Source organism: Carcharodon carcharias, chromosome 3, assembly GCF_017639515.1.
Source record: "Carcharodon carcharias isolate sCarCar2 chromosome 3, sCarCar2.pri, whole genome shotgun sequence".
In the NCBI taxonomy this organism is placed as follows: Eukaryota; Metazoa; Chordata; class Chondrichthyes; order Lamniformes; family Lamnidae; genus Carcharodon; species Carcharodon carcharias.
This window is the reverse complement of record NC_054469.1, coordinates 149,108,958-149,130,489: the sequence shown is the minus strand read 5'-3', so window position 1 is coordinate 149,130,489 and position 21,532 is coordinate 149,108,958. Positions and strand designations below refer to the sequence as shown.

At 40.5% G+C, this 21,532-nt stretch overlaps 1 protein-coding gene across 1 annotated transcript in view; it reads left to right on the top strand.

The window, feature by feature from the left end:
- Positions 1-21,532, top strand: part of jazf1b (JAZF zinc finger 1b) — a 288,562-nt gene that overhangs the window by 66,967 nt on the left and 200,063 nt on the right. The window lies entirely within an intron of this gene.

Here is a 21,532-nt window from a genome sequence, read left to right as displayed (position 1 = left end):
TTGGAAATTGGCTGGTCAGCAGTTTGGTGGGAATAGTGTCGAAGGAGCAGGATTTGAAACTCATTGATACTTTAGGCTGCGAGAGGGCATGATGGGAGACAAACCAGAGAAAATTGCATGTTCAGGGCTGGGGCTGGGTGAAGTTTGGCTTCGTTGGCTTGTGGAAATGTAGCAACTGGTGAAGGCAGCTGAAAGGATAGTCTTGATCTTATTGACAAATAAGTCCATGGACTCCTTGCATTTGCTGGAGGTGCGGGTAGAGGAGGCAGAGAAAAGGTTTAATAAGATTGTTTGTAATGGAGGAGTGCATATGGAGAACAATTATCATTAATTGCTAACGTTAAAAGTTGCAGGCCACTTGAGGTATAAAATGCCCGTGTATGCAACAGTTAATTTTCTGTGGCAAGTTAATTTTTTTGTCAATGCAAATGCAGCGATTTTCTTGACACATGCAGAGGTTGATGGCAAGCTCAGTTTTTTTGTAAGGCTCATTACAGAGCAGCACAAACTGTCGACCAATTTGTGGTGATTTTGGAACTCAGCCAATATCTTGTTCTCGTCAGCAACATTCAGTTATCTTTGTAGCAAATTCTGGGTCAGATGTAGCAATACATGTACATTGTTATGACTTTAGAAGGAGTGCCCACAGCCACTATATATAAGCTTCCAAAAAGCTCAAAAATAATGAATAACAGTTGATTCTTCACATTTCTATGGTCCTCTATACTGTTCCTATTATTTTGGCATAGTTTCAATCTGCTGATTTCCTGTGACGTTTCTAATCAAATCTGAGGCAAGGACTCCAGGAGAGATATCTTTGGCTAGTTTAATTTGGATTTTGACTTATTTCTGAATCTTTGTGCTTTGTTTTGTATAGACCTCTCATTTTATGCATTTTGTTTTTGTACTCTCAATCCAAGATATAGGTATTTTAAAATATTGCTTTGGAACTATATGTCCCGATTAAATTGCTTTTTGATTAATGATGAACAACAGACACTGAGCTGCACTTTATAAATATATAAATTGTGGTCAGTGTGCATAGGGTGTTCTCTCAAACTCTTTTCTATCCCTGACTACATCCATGCTTAGCATACAAGCTCAATAAGTATTAATGTATAATATTGGTCAGTGGAAAATGTCTGGCTGTGTCACAACACTAATTTTATTGCTTAATTGAAGTTTAAGATTTTAGTGAAGTTTCTAGAACAAGTCAGTAAAATTGTTGCCCTCAAGGATTCCTTTAAGAGTGGAGACAATACTAAATTTTAATTTTATTATTATGAAGTTCTTCCTCAATATGTAGCTATAGAGCTGGTTTGTGTGAACCCTAGGCACAGCTGTCTCCATTTTTTCTATGCATGCTTAAGATTATAATCAAAATTCCATTATGTTAAATATAATAGTTATCTTTGATGTAGACAATCTACTGAAAAATTGAATGCGTTGCTGATTTTGAGTCCACCAAAACTATTCTGTATCAGTCTCAGTGACATGCTGGTCAAAGTAGTGATAATTTAGCACATTTGTTGTAATCATTGATACTGAGAGGGAGAGAGCTATTAATCACTATTTGGATCTCTCTGAAGTGGCGTGAAAGTCCTAATAAATTATAGTGTGGCATAAGTTATGATATTTATCAGTCATGTTGTGATTTTTTGGAATTGCTACGCCATAATAAGTTTTCAGGAAGCTCCTCCAAGGCAGTTAAATTACAAAAGTAAAATGTTGTACTGATTCAAATAGGACTGACTTCTGTGTTACAGTGCACATGTGGAAATCAGGTGAGGAAGGGCTTAGTTATCATGCTTAAATTGTTTGCTGACATTCATAGAATCTTATAGCACAGGAGGAGGTTACTGCCTGTTGCACCTTTGCTGGTTCTTTGATAAAGCTGTTCAAATAGTCCCACTCCCCAACTCTTTCCTACAGCCCTGCAATTTTTTCCCATCAAGTATTCATCTAATTCCTTTTTACTATTGAACATGTTTTCAACACTTTCATGTCGTCTTTGTTCTTATGTCACCAATCTTACAATCATCATAAATCAGTGTCCTTCAGCTGCTGACCATTCTGATACTGGAAACGGTTGCTCTTTATTTATTCCATCAAATCTGTTAATGATTTTGAACACTTCTATCAAATCTCTAAAACCTCTCTGCTTAAAGAACAATAACTCCAGTCTCTCCATTTAATTGAAGTCCCTCTTCCATGGCATCATTTGGCAAATTCTTTTTGTGGTGCTCAGAATTATAACACAGTAGTCCAGCTGAGGCCTAACCAGTATTTTATGAATATTAATCATTGTTTGTTCTAGTTTTGTGTCTCCTGTGTGAAATGCCCATTTGATGAAGATGTGGGAGAGCTGCTGGAATCTATGCACATCCTCCCTGACTCTGTACTTTTCAGGAAAGAAACAAACAATTTTTTAAAAAAATTGTTCACTCACTGTGATGTTCAAGTGAGAATAAGAAAACCAATGAAACAATATTTAGGTGGAGAAATTGGAGGGCTGGAGAATTACAGCAGCGCCTTGGTGATAAGTGCTAGATTTATACTTGAACCAGATTAAATCTTGCACAGTACACATAGGGATTGCCTCAGGGCTTGTAATCCAACACGTGCTTTCCTCCTTTTGTGTGTTATTTTGGAATAATGTTGAATAATGGGGTTCTGGTTTTGTAGCACCATTGCCCTCCTATTTTCAGCTTTTTATTTTTTAAGTGCAGAGAGCTGAATGTTGAATAATAGCATTCATTGTAGGGTCTAATAGTCAAAAGCAAAGAAAGAACTTGCACTTCTAAAGCACTTTTTCGACACTTGAACACACAATCCAGGCTGGCACTTCAGTGCAACGCCAGGGAGCACTGCATTACTGGACGTGTCCTTTGGATGAGACATTGTTTGTCCTTTCAGCCGGACATAAAAACCAATCAGCTGTAAACCACTTTGGGACATCCAGTAGTCATGAAAGGTGCTATAGAAATGCAATATCTTTTTGTTCACGTCCTCTGGATGTCCCAAAACACTTAATAGCCAATAAAGTACTTTTGAACTGTAGTCACTAATATAGTAAAGGTTAATGTAGAAACCAATTTGCACACAGCAATGTCTCACAAATAGCAATGAAATAAGTAACCAGTTAATCTGTTTTTAGTGTTTTTTGTTGAAGGTTAAATGTTTCCCAGGATACCTTTTAAATAATGCTGTGGGACGTTTTATGTCATCCGAGAGAGCCTCAGTTTAGCATTTCATCTGAAAGGCTGCCTCCTTGATCGTGCAGCATATTCGGTCAGCGTTGCATTGAATTATAATTTAAATGCTTTCTTTAAAGGGAAACAAAGTTCAGTGAGAATACTTTAATTCCAGTTGCTCCCCCCGTGTGTTAAAGTGTCAATTGTATCAACTGACCGGAGACATAAAACAGTATAGTAAGCAAGCTTAATATTGCCATTGACACTGTTAGAAAAAGTAAAGTAATGGAGTAACACTAACAATATCATTGCCACCACTAAACATACGTAGTGTGTTGCATTGTAACTACAGGATGCTACTATTGTTGATAGCATCAAAAGTGATCTCATTCTTCAAAGTGGTTCCATTGCTAATAGTGGAGAATGCCTACAGTAACCTACAGACTACTCCAGACCTGTAGATCCTAGGAAACTATATATTATTACTTGGCGATCCAATCCATAATTAAGTCTATTTCTGCCTTTGTCCTTAATTTACTCCCACAATTTGTGAAACCCTCGTCTCCTCCTTTGTCACCTCCAGGCTAAGCTTTCCAATGGGGTAACAGCCTTCATGTATTTTCTGATTTACCTACAATGATAGTGTTACTCTGATACTTATACACCCATTTTCTCTATATGAAGATGAGAAACAATGGAGGTTAAATTTAATAGCCCCTGAAAATGAGTGTGGAGGATTGAAATGTGAAATTACCCCATGCCTGTTGATGCAATGCAGGCAGTATGCCACCTTCATACCTGCTGTTCATGATCATGATTCTTGTGTGCAGCCTTGGTTGCATGCATGAGCAGGAGCCCAAAATCAGTACTTGGTAGCACTACCCAAACTGTCTGCTCTGCTTAAAACTAACCTGCACTATGTAAAAGGGAAGCGCATTGTGGCATGAGTAGGTGCTGGGACGGCTTTGTAAGCTGAATGTAACCTGAGAAAATGCAGAATGGGCGAATGTGGGAGAAAGCAGACACCTGGGTTTTCTGATGCAGCATTGGTGGAAGAGGAAGAAAGGAAAGAGGCATCTGTATCCTATCACCGTGCCACTAGCCTTAGCAACTGCTCAAATTGCCACACCCCCATCACTCACCTACCAGCAATCTCTATCAATAAGGACTCTCAGTCAACGTGCATATGCTTCACCTTACTCTCACACACTTGGTACTGCGGCAAGCCTCACACCCTCATCTCTCAGCTTGCACACACTGCCAGCTATTCAGCCATGACAGCCACATCATGCAAGCATATTTTACAACAGTCAGTGATGCATTTCCCTCTCTTGCAGGAAAAGATGGCTTAGAACTGAAGGCAGCAGGAAGAAAACGGAGGAGAGGTGCACCTGCATGTCAGACTCCTGCTGAGGACACAGTGCTGGCTCCTAGGGCCATTGCTGAAGTCATGGCCAATGGTGTAGCTGAAATCATTGAAGATGATGGTATCTTTATACATATTCCTCCTTTTCACGTCCCATTTCTCCTTCATCTCACAATCTCTTCTGATTTACAAGTTGAGTATGGTGTAAGCATGCATTTTTTACTTTCCTCCCTCCCCTCAGCATGTCCTTAACTCTTTGTGTCTTTTTCTTTTCAGATACCCAAGAGGTGCAACCTGGCCGGACAGTGGAGGAAGACCAAGAAAACTGTGATACTGAAGATACACCATCAAATACTGATACTGCGGGTTTCTTAGAGGATAGATTAGAGGCGGGATCTGCATGTGGTGAGAGATCAGGAACAAGCCCTCTGCAGCCATGGCAGGAGGCAAGGATAGTGCAAGTGGCTACTAGTGGGAGAGTGAGATCACACAAGTTCTGCTGCAGAAGACAAATGATGACTTAAATAGAGAGTCCATAGTAGAAGGCCAGTGGATGTACACAACAAAATGCTTGGTATTTTGGGAAGACTGCCAGGAAACCTGCATTCATTATAGAAGAGTCTGGCATCAACTTGGCACAGGGCTTTGTGTAGAGCTTGGGCCCATCCTTTCAAACATGCAAGTGATGGCCAACTCCATCACACTTATGGACCTTACATTCAGGAATGCCTGACAGCCAATGTCTCTGCTTCCACTGCATCACAAACAACTTCCACTAGAGGTCTCAGTGGAAACTCAAACTAAAGTTATGCGAGGTCATCTTGCTGCTATGCAGTCTTGGACTGTTGCCATCGTGGCAGTGCATACTGTGTTCAAAAGGGGCTTGCAGGGTATCAGAGCAATCTGTCCTCCAACATATTGCTAGGATTGCTGAGGTGCTGCCCCAAGGAAATGGCAGTGTCTCTGTGGAAGCTACTGCCTTCTCTCAAGAAGACAGCATTTGTCCTTCCACCACTGCCACTTTGCCAATACCCTTGCTGTTGCCTGTTAGCCAACCAACCCTTTGTACTGCTGCCCATTTTGATGTGCTGCAGTCTGAAGCCAGACTTTCTAGGCCCATAGCGGCTCAAGGTTGCCCTCCAAGACCATCTACAGTCTCGAAGTCAGCAACCTTTCACCAACTATGCTGCAGCCACTTGGGTAACAGTGAATAGGAGCATTAGGACTGGCAAAGGTACATGGGAGATGGGCACTAGGGAATGCATAAGGGTAATTAGTTTGAATTTGTATGCAATCTGGCATGATTTAATTTATAAATTTGGTTTGAAATGTTTATTTTGTGTTGGCTTTTGTTTTTGTGTTGTGGCCAAGATGATGATGTGATGGTCAGTAACAAAGGAAGGTAGAGAGTGTAGTATCATTGATGATTGGGGAATTGGAGTTACAGTTGCTAATATCGCACTTAACCCTTCAAAATTTGACTATTCAAATGCACTCCTTGCTGGTCTCCCACATTATGCCCTCCATAAACTTGAGGTCATCCAAAATTCTGCTGTCGATGTCTTAATTCGCAGCAAGTCCTGTTTACCTATCCCCCTGTGCTTGCTGACCTACATCAGCCCCCAGTCATGCAACATCTTGATTTTAAAATTCTTATCCTAGTTTTTGATTCCATCCGTGGCTTCGCACCTTCATTTCTTTGTAATCTCCTCCAGCCCTACAACCTGCTAAAATACTGTTGCTCACCTAATGCCGGCCTTTTACGGGCTCCAGTTCCACCATTGGTGGCCAGATTTTTAGTTGCCTAGGTCCCAACCTCTGGGGGAATTCCCTCCCTACTCCTCTCCACCTCTCTATCCCATTTCCCTCCTTTAAGACACTCCTTAAAACCTACCCTTTTGACAAAGTATTGTGTCATCTGATCTGATATCTCCTTATGTGGTTCAGTGTCGCATTTTGTTTTCTAATGTCCCTGTGAAGTACCTTGGGGCATTTCATTATGTTAAAATGCTATATAAATGTAAGTTGTTGTCACATACAGTCTGGGTAGAAAGGGGCTGATTAGATTGCTGCCTCTCTTCCCCTTCTGCCTTCTCTTCCACATCATCCTTGTCCTTGTCATCTTCCTCCCCCCTCATGCTCCTGCTTTTCAGCTTCTCACCAGATAGGTGGTGGACAGGATGGCATGTTTGTGTTGCATGCAACATACCACCACGAATCTTGAGAGCTGCTCAGCCCAATACTGCAGGGCTCTGTTAGAGCTATTGTACAATAATTGAATGTAATGATCTGCCTGCTGTGCATACTTCCAGCGAAAGGTAACTGCGCGTGCTAGCATCTTTGCCAAGATGGCATCCAACACGCTTGCATCGCAAGTGTGTGGAATGGACACCATTTTGTTACCCTAAGGGCACTCATAGCACCCAAACAACAACGTTACCAAGCGCAATTTCTCACCATGATTGTTTTAATTCATTAGCTGGTATGATATTTCTGGCAGCCTTTTCTCTGCTGATTGCATGTGATTCACCAAAGAAACACCTCACTAAATTGTCTGTAGATGGCGACATAGTTCAATGAAATAGAGTATTTTACATCCAAAAATTGAATGTTGGAAAGAGCTTTTGTTTTCTTTAGTTATTGTTAGTTGTGCAAGAGATTTATCTTTGCGTAAATAAATACCAAAATAAAAATCTTGTTTTCTTAAAAAGCTTCTGTTTGTTGAACTTTTTGAATTATCATGCTGGTGTTTGTTTTGGGGCTGTAGTTGCTTCAACAGCATTGACTTGTGGACTCTTAAAGAGATTTTCTTTATCACCGTCAATTAATGGACATATTATCAGAATAAATGTTTCAGGTCCTTAACATTTTCTTTGCTGATAGATATGTTTGAACAATTTTCATTATAAATTGCTTTTCAGAGTTTGCAGATGAATTGTTAATTGTGTTAAATTTAATAATTTTTATGTCAGCGAACACTTTATTTCAAAATAGCAGGATATATTTTTCAGAATTGAGGGGGTAGAAGGTAGAAATAATTATCAACCTGGCTTCTGCCCTGCCCCCAATACTGAGACCATGCTGAGTTACAAGTGACACAGTGTATGATTCTGGATTGTGACTTATAAGGATAATTTTCAGTTTTGTCACAGGTGGTAACTTGAAGTTTGCAGAATGGCCATCTGTTATATGCTGTGCCCTATTTTCCGTTCTACTGAAGTCAGTGGAAAGGAAATTAACAGAATTTCCAGATGATGCCACCAAAAGTTAACATATCAACTCCTTTCCACTAAACTGATGGCCACTCAACTTCGCTTTCCTAGTTAGCATGCTACCTGAAATTGTAAATAGTTCATTTTCCTCAGATATGGCCCCCTCCCTTGCAAACTGCCATTGTCATCCTTGAAAAAAATCCACTCTTGATCCCTCTGTCTTTGCAAACTGTTGCCTCATTATCAGAGACTTCAGTCTTCATCTCAAATCACCTTGACCTCCCCCCCCCTCTGTTTTTCTCAGCCTTCCTGACCCCCCTTAATATATTCCCCTCTATAAACTCCACTTCCCATTGTCACTACCATAGAAAGGTTACAGCACAGAAAGAGGCCATTCAGCTCATCCTAATCCCACCTTCCAGCACCTGGTCTGTAGCCTTGCAGGTTACAGCACTTCAGGTGCAGATCCAGGCACCTTTTAAAGGAGTTGAGGGCTTCTGCCTCTGCCACCAAACCAGGCAGCGAATTCCAGACACCCACCTCATACCATCCTATTGACTGTGCCATCTCATGTTGCCTCTCTGCTCCCACCATCTTGACCCGCAGATAAGACCATTTTTGATCATTTCCCCTATTTCTTATCACTAACCTCCTGCTACTTATTTAAAACTCTACTTTGTTTTGTGTCTGCATCTGCATCTATGTAGAGCTTTCAAGTTCTCAAGTGGCTAACATTTGACCCTCCATTCACCATATTTTTACAGCTATCATTCTACTCAATCATTTCCTTGCCTCCACCTTAGATGGCTTTATCTCCAGTTAAAAACATTATTCTCTCCCAGCCTGTTCGTTCCTCCTGGTAAGGCCCCCATTTTCACTTGTTCAAATCCAGAGGGTTCAGACTTGAATGCTTTTGGCATACAACTGGTTTATCCATGGACAGATCTACACCACCTCAAGCACAATAGAGCCTTTCTGTCCTCTGCCAAATCCACTTACTCATCCGGGAATGGAAAGATTATTCTTGGCTTCTTTTCTCCATTGCTAAAAATCTTGTTCAACACTTCTCTGCTACCTCCAACAACAAGTGAAGTTGCTCAAGGAGTTCTATCTCACTAGGATTCATTTGTTCAGCTGCCTCTGATGCATCTGTCGAAGGGTCATGAGGACTCGAAACGTCAACTCTTCTCCGCCGATGCTGCCAGACCTGCTGAGTTTTTCCAGGTAATTATGTTTTTGTTTTGGATTTCCAGCATCCGCAGTTTTTTTGTTTTTACCCCCTTCTCCCTTGCCTACCGACCCAAACATTTCCCAAATTTCCCCCACCCCAGCTCTGAAGCCACATTTTTTTCTAATTTCTCTTCTCTTCTATCTTCCCTTATACCTTCTCTATGCTCACCTTGTCTGAGATTCACCTCATGTCTCATTCTCATTCGCACTAATTCCGTTTTTCCTTAGTGGCTCCTTGCTAACTGACAGGCACTGTCCAGCTTCTCTTTCAAAGCTGCCATCATCACCACTCTCCACAAAAAAAACTCACCCTCAAGCCTTTTGTCCTTGCAAACTGCCCCCCATCTCCAATCTTCCTTTCCTCTCCAAGTCCTTGAAAGTGTTGTCATCTTCCAAATCTGTGCACAATTTTCCCACAAATCCATATTTTAATTTCTCCAATGAGATTTCTTCCACTGTCATAAGCACTGAAACAATCCTAATGAATGTCATAACTGGTATTTCCTGTGACAGTGTTTATGGTGCACTTATTTCTTCTCTTCTGTCTCGATCTTTTTGTGGCCTTAAATTGGGCGACCTTACCAATTTCCTGCAACCCATCTTCTCTGTTATCCAGCTGAGTAGGATTGCCCTTCGTTGGTTACACTCATCTATCCACTTGTAGCCAGAGCACCTCCAGTTCTGGCTTCTCTTCCTGCCTGCACCATCACTTCTGGAGTTCCCCAAGGATCTATCCTTGATTCCCTCCTTTTCCTCATCTACATACTATCTCTCCATCATCATCCATAGACTTGGAATCAAGTTCTACATATATGCTACAGCACCTAGCTCTGCCTTTCACATCCTTTCACTTCTTTTACTGTTTCTTTGTTGTCAGTTTGACGATTTGACATCCAGTCCTGGAAAAGCTGCAGTTTCTTCCACTTGAACATTCTGAAAACTGTAGCCATCATCTTTGACTTCTTTCATAAACATCATACTGTCACCACCAATTCCACCTCCCTCTCTGCCTTAAGTGGAACTGACTGTTTGCAACTTCATCAGATTTGGTTCCAAGCTCAACTTCTAACCTCTATCACAGCAATCACCTTCTTCCAGCTCTGTAACATTGCCTGTTTTCACCTTTCCCTCAGCAGACCTACAGCTTATCCATGTCTTTGTCACCTTAGACTCGACTATTTCAACACACTCTTCTGTTTGACATCTCATCCTCTACCCTCCATAACTCAGCTGCCTTTATTTTAGCCTGGACCATGGTCTGCTCATCCATAACTCTTCTTCTTGCTGGGCTGCACCGACTCCAAAGCCCCAGTTGCTTCCATTTGAAAACTCTCATTTGCATGTTCAATTCCCTTTACAGCATTGGTTCATCCTATTATTGTAATCTCCTTGATCCCTATGAACCTCAAAGTTTTACATTCCCGAGTCTCCTGTCTGCAGCTTTTGACATGGATGACCACACCATCATCCTCTTCCAACACCTCCTCGCTGTCGTCTAGCTGGGTGGGGCTGCTCTCACTTGGTTTCATTCTTATCCATATAATCATAGAATTGCTTTCACCTCTGGTGCCCTCCAAGAATACATCCTTGGCCCCCCTATTTCTTCTTTAATTGCTGCCCCTTGGCGACATTATCTGAAGTCATGGCATTAGTTTTCACATGTACACTGGCAAAACCCAGCTCTACCTCACCACCACTTCTCTTGACTCCTCTACTGTTGCTAAATTATTGGACTGCTTATCCAGCATCCAGTACTAGATGAGCAGGAATTTCCTCTAGTTAAATATTGGGAAGACTGAAGCCATTGTTTTCAGTCCCTGCTCCAAACTCTGTTACCTAACTACTGACTCCAGCCCTCTACCTGGCAACAATCTGATAATAAGCTAATCAGTTCGCACCGTTGATGACGCATTTGAGCCTACTGTGAGCTTCTGACCTCATATTTTTATTTGTTCGTGGGATGTCGCTGGCTAGGCCCATCCCTAATTGCCCTTGTTCAGAGGACATTTTTAAGAGTCAACCATATTGCTATGGGTCTGGAGTCACATGTAGGCCAGACCAGATGAGGACAGCGGATTTCCTTCCCTAATGGACATTAGATGCCATGCCATATTGATGCCATCTCTAAGACTTCCTGTTTCCATCTCCAAAGCTTGACTTTGCCTCTTTTCAGCTCATCCGCTGCTGAAACCCTCATCCATGCCTTCGTCACCTCTGGACTTGACTATTCCAAAGCACTGCTGGCTGGTCTCCCACATTCCACCCTCCTTAAACTTGAGGTCATCCAAAACTCTGCTGCCCACTTCTTAGCTTGCAGCAAGTCCTGGTCCCCTATCACCCCCGTGCTCACTGACCTATGGTGGCTTCTGGTCAAGCAAAGTCTTGATTTTAAACTTCTCACCCTTGTTTTCAATTCCCTCCATGGCCTTATTCCCCTTGTCTCTGTGACCTGCTCGTGCTGAGAACCCTCAGCGATATCTGTGCTCCTCTAATTCTGGCTTCTTGTACATTCCCAATCATAATAGCTCCACCATTGGTGGCCATGCATTCAGTTGCATCAGTCCCAAGCTCTGGAATTCCCTCCTTATACCTTTCCGCCTTTTTACGTTGCTTTCTTCCTCTAAGCCATTTCTTAAAACCTACCTTATTGGTCAAGCTTTTGGTCATCTGGCCTAATATTTCCTTCTGTGGCTCGGAGGCATACTTTTTCTTATAATGCTCCTGTGAAACGCCTTGGGATGTTTCAATACATTAAAGACATTATATAAATACAAGTTGTTATTGTTGCCTCACCATTGGCAGCCATGCCTTCAATTTTCCAGGCTGCAAGCTCTGTGAGTTTCTCCCTAAATATCTTTTACTTAAAACTTACTTCTTTGACCAAGAGGTCAGCCATCCCTCCTTTGGCTTGGTGTCAATTTTTAGCTGATTATTCTTCGTTGAAGGGTCTTGGGACTTTTTCTGTACAAGTTCCATCTGATACAATCTGATGCTTCTCAGTATTGTCATGAGGCTTATTTTAGCATCTTAATAGCAATGTACTTAAAAAAAACACTAACACCAATGCTGTCTAATTTTGCACAACATATTTCTTGTATGTTGCTCTTAATTCATCATCTCACTACTTCTAATCCCAGTGACACACCTGCAACCACCAATATGTTAACCTTGCCCCTGAAATTCCACGGGCCACAATCCAAGCACAATTGGGCCCTGGTGATTTATGTAGTTCAGAATGCTGTCCAGACACAACCAATATTTGGAAGGATGAAATCCATAATTGTACTAAGGGGTATTTTTCAATGCTTGACTAAACAGTGTCTAAAAATTTCAGGTGTTCACCATTATGTTTCTCTAAAATTTGGGGTCTCCCTTGAAATCTTTTGTGTGCTTCTCAGCTGTTTGAAGCATTTACGAATATTTGCCTGATCCTTACCCAATTTTAAATTAAAAAGACTACAGTCTAAAGTACAGATACTAATTTTGGCTTTTAATAAAACGGACGTCCTAAATCAGGATGGTTATGACATTGTTACAATTTTCTATAAACTAAAATAAAAATGAAACCATGATGATTTAAGAGTACCTAATTGAATTTTATAACCTATTTGAAAGATACTTGTGGCATAAAAATATCTCTCCTAATTTCTAATATTGATGTCAAGCTTTTTAATTGCATAGGATTTTGCAATGTAAATTTGCTAGTTTTAGTTGAGCTAGTTGATAAACTGAATGAGGTGATGACAAAAGTAACTTTCACCCTGCTTACTTGCTGACTAACATCACATGGGAGGAATTAAAAAGAACCCCAGAGAAATAGCTAGACATATAGCAGCAGATTGCACAAATGTGCTTGCGTAATAAAGTAGGTTATATATTTTTTGTTCTACGGTTAAAGACATTGTGAACAGCTTTAAGTTAGAAAATAAAATAAGTTAATAAATGGGCTGTTCCATTTTTGAAATGTGGTATACTTTTATTATTTTAATTCTTCAGAGTTGAGAGAAGGCATTTGTTTCAGCACCAAAGCTCCTTTCTAACTTCAGTACAGTTCTGTCAGATGCATTGAGATGAAATAGCCCAAAACATTGCATAAAATAATAGTCAAAGTGACACATTTCCTGTTTAAAAATGTATTGCTGTTCAAAATATATGATAAAATTGACTATTTAAAAATAATTTATAGCTGTACATGGAACATTAACAACACCTTCGTTTCAAAGTAAACTTTATAGACTTGTGGAAATTAATGATAATCATGGATAGTTGTGAATAAGGTTGCTTATACCATTATAGATTATTTAAGAAATAAAATTGGGACTTAGTAGAAATTCGTATTCCAGGACATGTTTAGGATTTTACCTGGATGAAAATTGTGTCAGTGGATTTGTGCTCAAAGTTTTATAGTTACAAAGTCACAGTTTGTGTGACATGTTACATAAACATTGTGCTTGGCATAAATCTGCAGCATCAGTGAAAAGTACTTAAATACACAATTAGTTAACATCTAAAAATTGACAAATATTAGGATGTATTTTGGAAAAGAGATCAAATTGCATGTGAATTCTGCTCTTCAGGTCAGTCTTAACTATTTGTGAGGCAATCGCTTTATTGGCTTTGCCATAAAATGTTCTGGCCCTTCACGGTTTAGAGGCACCATTTCCCAATCGTAAAGCTAATATTGTGCGTATGATACAATGTTTGTCTTCCAGTTGTGGCAGATAAAGTGCCTGTTTTGCATATTGGGAACTTATTGCTAAAGCATTGTGGAGTTAGTCTGCATCTTTGTGATTTAATGCATAAAAATATTAGCTTAAAGAGACAGATCAAGATGTACTATATGAACGGTTGTAAGAAGAAAATACTTTTAATAATTGGATAGTTTTTTCCCACAATGTTGCCCTGGAAATTTCTGAAGGAGTACTTCATTTTTTATGTCCATGTTCTATGAAAACTTCATTCCAGTTGCATGCTGAAAGTTGCGTGTAACCTAGGTAGCTTTCTCTTGTCAAGACCTCACAGGTAAGTGGTATTGCAATGTTTTTAACATTGAAGACACGTTTATATTGGTTGACTGTGGCGGCTGTAAATGTGGAAACAATTTCCTCACTAATTTGGGACAATTGGTATGTTTTCCTTAATCAGAACGGAAATAATAAAATTTAAAAACATTTAGAACTGCCCACCACTTAGTTCAGCTGCACCTGGTGCTCCTAATTATATTTGTTTCGATCATCACTCAAAACTAGGGGGCTAAATAGCCACCATCAATACTTATGAATGTATATTGGGTATTAACTTGTAAAACAAAATTATGGGAATTGTGTGATATTGTTAAATCCAAGGTGATGACATTTCTGATTGTTTGAAAAGTTAGCTTTGTTATAATTTCAAGGTCAGAAACCATTTTGGCTACATAATTTAGTTTATGCCAATTTTAAATACCACATCTTTGCCCTCAAGCTTTGATATTTGTTGTTGTGGTTAATTTTAGCTGAGTGTCCTTTGGTAAAGAGAGGAACTTCAATAAAATGTAAGTTAGGGTTGCAGGGGCAGTTTGTGTTTATCTGATAAGAAAGCTTTCTGCTTAGTACTATAAAATTATCAAAGAGAGGCATCTGTTCAATGCAAGAGGTTGTTGGTTTATTTTTTTTATCTCAAAAGAGAGCTGGGCAAAGTAGACTTTCCATTTGTACATTTGCCCTTGAGGCAAGAATAACGCCCCATAAAGTTTGCTATTTCTTACCACAGTGCTGCAGTGGCTGCAGCCTGCAGCCAATTTTACTTATTCCAGTCCTCGCTTAGGTCTGGAATGTCTTGCCTGGCAGCCTTTAAACTAGGTCAACAGATTTCAAATGTTAAATTTAGTAGCTGCATGCAAATATTAATTGTTAACAGAATCATTATTACCAACAGTAAAATGGTTGGCGTAAGCAATGTCTCCTAGGAAATGACTTCTACAAGTTTCCGCACAAGTAGATGAAATACAGAGCTTGGTTATTCATGCATGCATAAATGTAAAAAAGGTTTCATTGATTATGATAAGTAATATGTTTTTGTTAAAATTGTCATGACTACTTTTAAGTGTAAATAAATACCCTAAAGGCACAAGAAAACTCACTTCTGTAATACCTTAACTAATTCTGTAATGTTGAATCAAATGGCATGTCTCCAACCATATAATTTATTTTTTAAAAATAGATTATTACAAATTATGTTGCAGTTTTAAAATATGATAGCACATTGTCTTCCTTTGGTTTTATGTTTGTTATTTCTGAATCATTTTTGCTAGAGCATGCTGGTACTTCATAAAAATGTCACCAATCAAATTCTACATTAAGCACCTACCCATTCTGCTCTGGGCTGTTGAAATAAATTCAGACCAGGTGTTCCTCTCATAATAGAACTCTCTGATGTGTTTTGATAATGAGCTTGAAAACGGAAACTGTCATTTTTCAAGTGGCTTGAAGAATGCAATTAGAGCAGTTTTAAAAGTGCCATGGGACAGTATTCATCAACGAAGCATTAGTTTCATTCACAGACTTTTTTTTACTAAGAGAATGTTTTCTGAAACATGAACTTGTATGTTTGTGGCTATTGGTAGATGATCAAAACTAGATCAGCATTTACCTGCTTGTGTAAAAAAAAACACACGAAGCAATGCATAGGTGAACCAAAACAAATAAAAAATATGCAATTAACTGTTACGATAAACCTTTTAATCTGCTGTGGCAATGATGATCTTTCCTATTTCAGTCAAAGCAACTATTATCATCTGAGGAGAAAACATTCCCAATGATTATTTAGGAATAATGTTCACCAGTGTATTGAAATGAAGAAGTGAAAGACCTTTCTCAACAACTAATGTCTGAAAGCACTTTATAGCCAATGACATACTTGAACATCAGTTACTGTTGTAATAGGAAATGCAGCAGCCAATTTGCGCACAGCGAACTCCCACAAACAACAATGTGATAATTACCAGATAATTTGTTTTTGTGATGTTGATTGACAGATAAATATTGTATAAGGCACTGGAGATAACTCTCCTACTCTTCTTCGAAACAATGCTATGGGATCTTTCATGTCCCCCTGAGAGGACAGACAGGGCTTTGGTTTAACACCTCATCCGAAAGGTGGCACCTCCAACAGTTCAGCATTCCTTCAGTACTGCATCAGCATGTCAGCCTAAGTTGTTGTGCTCAATTCCTGGAGCAGGACTTGAAGCCACTGCCTTTTGACCCTGAGGCAAGAGTGTTATCAACTGAGCCACGGCTGACACATGCTCCTCTCGATACTTAAAATTTACTGAGGTGGTGAGTTCCTGATCAAAACCATTTGTTTATTAAGGGCAGAATAGAAACTAGGCATTTCTCTGAAGAAGAGGACAATAATGTGTATAAATGAAGGAATAAGTAAATTGCTCGAATGCACCCATTTGATAAGTTGCACGGTGTCATTGGTGGGAGCTGGGTGCAGATTGTTGACAGATGATCTTAAACAGGATCCAGTTGAAGAGTGTGTCTTTCTTACTTAAGCAAAATTACATGTAAAATGATTCTCAGTTTCTAAATGTTGTCAGTAATTTTATACCATGAGCACTGTGCAATGTTTATAACATGCCAAACACATCTTGTGTGAGGAAAACAGTACATCATGAATTTGGTTTCAGCTCTGCCTGCACTCAGTTAATTGAGCAATAGTTTACTTCAAATATCTTAAAGGGGTGGTGGTGGCATTGTGGTACTATCACTGGACTAGTAATCCAACTAATCCAACAGGCTAATTGTCTGGGGACATGGGTTCGAATCCCCCATGGCAGCTGGTGGAATTTAAATTCAATTAATAAAAATACCTGGAACTAGAATCTAGCCTCAAGAATTGGTGACTGTTGTCAATTGTTGTAAAAACCCATCTAGCTCAATAATGTCCTTTAGGGAAGGAAATCTGCCATCCTTACCTGGCCTGGCCTACATGTGACTCCAGGCCCACAGCATTGTGGTTGACTCTTAAATGCCCTCTTGAAGTACCACCCAGTTGACCACCCATCATCGACTTAGGCACTGGAAATGGCAACAGTATACCCTGTTGACCCTGCAAAGTCCTCCTTACTAACAGCTGGGGGCTTGTACCAAAATTGGGAGAGCTGTCCCACAGATTAGTCAAACAATAGCTTGACGTGGTCATACTCACAAAACCATACCTTACAGACGACATCCCAAACACCAGCATCAGTATCCCTGGGTGTGTCCTGTCCCATTGGCAGGACAGACCCAGCAGAGGTGATGGAACAGTGTTGTACATTCGTGAGGGAGTTGCCCTCAACATTGACTCTCTACTCCATAAAAGGCACAGAATGTACCCTGGGTGGGGGACTTCAATGTCCATCACCAAGAGAGGCTCGATAGCACCACTGCTGGCTGAGCGTTGAAGGGTATAGCTGCTAGACTGGGTCTGTGGCAGGTGGCGGGGGAAATCAACAAGAGGGAGAAACATACTTGACCTCGTCCTCACCAATCTTTCTGTCACAAATGCATCTGACCATGGCCATATTGGAAGGAACGACCGCCACACAGTCCCTGTGAAGACTAAGTCCTGTCTTCACATTGAGGATGCCCTCTGTTTTGTGTGGCACTACCACCATGCCAAATGGAATAGACTTTTTAGAGATCGAGCAACTCAAAGCTGGTCATCCATGAGACACTGTGGGCTATCAGCAGCAGCAGAATTGTATTCAACCACAGTCTGTAATTTAATGGCCTGGCACATCCACACTCTGCCATTACCATCAAACCAGGGGATCATTCCTGGTTCAATAAGGAGTGTTGGAGAGCATTCCAGAAGCAGCACCAGGCATACTTAAAATTGAGGTGTCAACCTGGTGAAGCTAAAACGCAGGACTTCCTGCACACCAAACAGCAGAAGCAGCATGCGATAGACAGAGCTAAGTGACCCCACAACCAACAGATCAGCTTAAACTCTGCAGGCCTACCACATCCAGTCGTGAATTGTTGTGGGTAATTAAACAACTAACTGGAGGAGGAGACTCCACAAATATCTCCATCCTCAATGATGGGGGAGCCCAACACATCAGTGCAAAAGACAAGTCTGAAGCATATGCAACCATCTTCAGCCAGAAGTGCTGAGTGAATGGTCTATCTTGGCCTCCTCCTGAGGTCCCCAACATCAGATTCCAGCCTTCAGCCACTTCAATTCACTCCACCTGATATCAAGAAATGGCTGAAGGCATTGGATACTGCAAAAGCTATGGGCCCTCACAACATTGCAACAATAGGACTGAAGACACGCTCCAGAACTAGCTGCGCCCCTAGCCAAGCTGTCCCAGTACAGCTACAACACTGGTAGCTACCTGGCAATGTTTATAATTCCTCAGTATGTACTGACTACAAAAAGCAAGACATTTCAAACCTGGCCAGTTACTTCCCCATCAGTCTACTCTCTATCATCAGCAAAGTGATAGACGGTGTCTTCTAGTGGCACTTACTTAGTGATCACTGATGCTCTGTTTGGGTTCTGCCAGGACCTCTCAGCACCTGGCCTCATGCAGCCTTAGTCCAAACATAGACAGAAGAGATGAGGTGAGAGTGACTGCCCTTGACATCAAGGGAGCATTTGACTGTGTGGCATTAAGGGGCCTGAGCAAAACTGAAGTCAGTGGCAATTGGGGAAAACTCTCCACTGATTGGAATCATATCTAATTGAAAGAAAAGTGGTTGTTGGAGGTCAATCATGTCAGTCCCAGGATATTGCTGCAAGAGTTCCTCAGGGTAGTGTCCTTTCCCATCCATCTTTAGCTACTTCAGCAATGACCTTTGCTACTTTATCAATTGCCTTCTGTCCATCATAAGGTCAGAAATGGGTATGTTTGCTGATGATTGCACAATGTGCAGCACTGTTTACGACTCGTCAGAAACTGAAGCATGTGCAGCTAGACCTAGATAACATTCAAGCTTGTGCTGATAACTGGCAAGAAACACTCACACCACACTAGAGCCAGGCAATGACCATCTTTAACAAGAGAGATTCTAACTATCTCCCCATGAAATTTAATGGCATTACCATTGCTGAATCCCCCCACTATCAATGTCTAGGGGCTACCATTGACCAGAAACTGAACTGGACCAGCCATCTAAGTACTGTGGGTACAAGAACAGATCAGAGGCTGAGAACTTTGCAGCAAGTAACTCACTTCTTGACTCCCCAAAGCCTATCCACCATCTACAAGGCACAAGCTAGGAGTGTGATGTAATGCTGTCCACTTGCCTGGATACGGATCTGTAACAACATTCAAACATGATATTATCCTTGATAAAGCAGCCTGCTGATTGGCACCCCATCCACCACCTTAAACGTTGACTCCCTCCACCGTTGACGCACAGCAATAGCAGTGTGTACCTTCTGCAAGTTGCACTGCATCAGCTTGCCAAAGCTCTTTCAATAGCACCTTCCAGACCTGTGACCTCTACCATCAAGAAGGACAAGGGCAGCAGGTACATAAGATCACTACCACCTGCAAGTTCCCCTCCAAGTGACACACCATGCTGGTGTGGAACTATATCACTGTTCCTTCACTGTCGCTGGGTCAAAATCCAGGAAATTCCTTCCTAACAGGACTGTGGATGTCCCTACACCATGTAAACTGCAGTGCTTCAAGAAAGTGGCTGACCACCACTTTCTCAAAGGTGATTAAATGCATTACTGATCAAAGGGCAGTAAATGCTGGCCTATTCAGTGTTGCCCACATCCCATATAAGAATAAATAAAAAAAACCCAGTAAAATACGTAGTTCAAAAGGCTACAGGAATTTAGGAAAAGGCGGGGTGGCAGTGTTGTCATTGAAAGTCAGGGGGTTGCTATTGGAGTGAAGTACAATGGGAAAGCAGGAGCGATGGAGATGAGGGAATGGAAAGCAAGCAGTTGAAGTGCTGCAAGCAGCCTTTTACAAGCCCCTGCCATTGGAAATTCAAGCGGCATTCACCGACTTCCTTTCACATTATATTACGCTACCCACCATCTTTAACCTAAATAGAGTAAAAGACAGAGAATCAGAAGACGATAGGGACAGAAGCAAAAAGCTAGTTAGAGAGACAGAAGCACAGAGGAAAGAGAGGAAGGTGATGCAGAATAGGGGCGAAAGGAAAAAAAATGACAGCAAAAAAACAAAAAAGTTAGAAAGGTTTACTGTGTGAGAAAACTCAGCAGATCCATTCATAAAATATTAAGATTCCTGTAAGAACTTTTACTTTCTGCTTGTCACACTTAATTCTTGTGCCACTGTCGTGTTTGAATAATACTTTTAACTGTAAGATATCTATAGATATAGATATATATATACACACACTATTATATTTCAATGTTTGTTGTACACCAGCTTCTAAGTCTGCTGCCGAATTCTATTTCTTTAGGTGGCATCATAAAAATGCATGGTTACCTAGCTTTCAACTACCCTCCCCCTTCCTTAAAAGATACTTGCTCCCATCGTAATCTTTTTATTTTCCATTTAATAGCAAATCCTCCATGTCATTGCACATGCTGTCCGAGGTTTTGTAAGGAACATTGCTGTTCTATCAGTAATATCAGATATACTGATTTATCAGCACTAAGAGCAGCTTTGGAAGTACTGGGAAGGGGACCCAGGGTCTTGCAATACTGGGGATTAGGGTGTCAGGGTCTGCCAACATTGACATGAGTAATGCCTGACAGCCTTGTTGGGAGACAGGTGAAGGAGAAGGAGACCATACTGCTCTTGTTCACTTTTGAACCATCAGGCTCCAAGACCTCTCTCATGTTTCCACCAGTCAGTCGTCTCCCCTCAAAGTCAGCAGTCACTTTTGTACCCTCAGGTTCATTTGTGATAAGCCATCTCTGTTTTCTTTTGTAATGATTGACAAGGAAAGCACAGTCATAGATGTTGCTGTTAACAGTTGCTGCATCTCACAAGTATTATCTGTCTAGAAGGAGTTTGTAAAAGAAAACATAATTGCTATGTAGATCTAACAGTTGATTGAAAGAAAAACATTGAGAATTCATTCTTTTGTTTCTTTCAAAATTTTTTCTGAATAGTAACTAAACTTGGGAAATTTTCACAGGAATAGGCAACACCTTATCTCTTGTTGATATATGGGTAGCACATATAGAAAATCCTGCAAACTACATGTTCAGAATGCCCAGACGTGATTTAAAAGCTCTTTCTAATTATTGAAATAAAATGTCAAGTTAAAGTCCAGTTTTTTAGGATAAGCTGAGCTTGAACTAAAAGTTTCAAAGAAGATAGTAAAGGATACACAAACAATTTAGTGCAGTTATCATGAAATATATAATTATTTTTTTCTTTTTGCTACTATGCTGCAAAATGACCTTTGATTGTAAATCAAGTATAAACCACCTAAATTAGACTGGGTCTGAAGAGAATCAGTTGAAGGTTGGCAATGTGCACATGGACTTGTATCTGATATCTACGTGGAGTTCAGTAAATCACTTATTTCATAAGCTTTTTAAGTATTGAAAGA